Source organism: Neopelma chrysocephalum, unplaced genomic scaffold (genome assembly GCF_003984885.1).
Source record: "Neopelma chrysocephalum unplaced genomic scaffold, ASM398488v2 Primary Assembly neopelma1_87096, whole genome shotgun sequence".
NCBI lineage: Eukaryota > Metazoa > Chordata > Aves > Passeriformes > Pipridae > Neopelma > Neopelma chrysocephalum.
The window spans coordinates 1-578 of record NW_020916536.1 but is presented as its reverse complement, the minus strand read 5'-3'; the positions used below and the strand labels follow the sequence as shown (position 1 = coordinate 578).

The following is a 578-nucleotide window of genomic DNA, read 5'->3' as shown; positions in this document are numbered from 1 at the left end:
TACCAGTAGAAGTCACTGAGGGACTCCTGGGGACAGGGAGGGGACACACTGGGGACACTGTGGGACATTTGGGATGTCGTGGGACATTTGGGACACCGTGGGACACCCCAGGACAGGGGGACACGAGGGGACAGGGACATGGGGACACAGGACCAGTAGTACCAGTAGAAGTCACTGAGGGACTCCTGGGGACAGGGAGGGGACACTGGGGACATTGTGGGACATTTGGGACATTAAGGGGACATCAGTGGGACATTTGGGGACCCGGTGGTTGTGACCTGCAGTCTCAGCAGGTAGTCGACGGTGCAGATGATGATGTTGATGGTGGTCGTGTTCCCCGTCTGCGTCCTCAGGTAGTTCTGGAAGTCTGGGGACACCCCGGGGACAGCCCCTGGTCACCTGGGGGGTCCCGGGTCCCCCCCCGTGTCCCCCCCTGTCCCCCCCTGTCCCCGTGGGTGTCCCCACCGTTGTTGTGGCCCTCGCAGAGCAGCTGCAGCAGCCGGAACAAATCCTGGGTGAACTCGTCGTCCGACATCACCTTCTCCCCTGGGGGGGACACGGGGGGGACACGGGCACGG

General features: G+C 63.1%; 1 long non-coding RNA gene across 1 annotated transcript; it reads right to left on the bottom strand.

Annotated features, from left to right (window-relative positions):
• Positions 1–154: 154 nt before the first annotated feature.
• LOC113979676 lies at positions 155–572 on the bottom strand. The gene is made up of 3 exons (XR_003537951.1): positions 466–572; positions 279–367; positions 155–185 (listed from the first exon to the last, which is right to left on the bottom strand). It is a non-coding gene; the product is annotated as an uncharacterized LOC113979676 (long non-coding RNA).
• Positions 573–578: the final 6 nt, after the last annotated feature.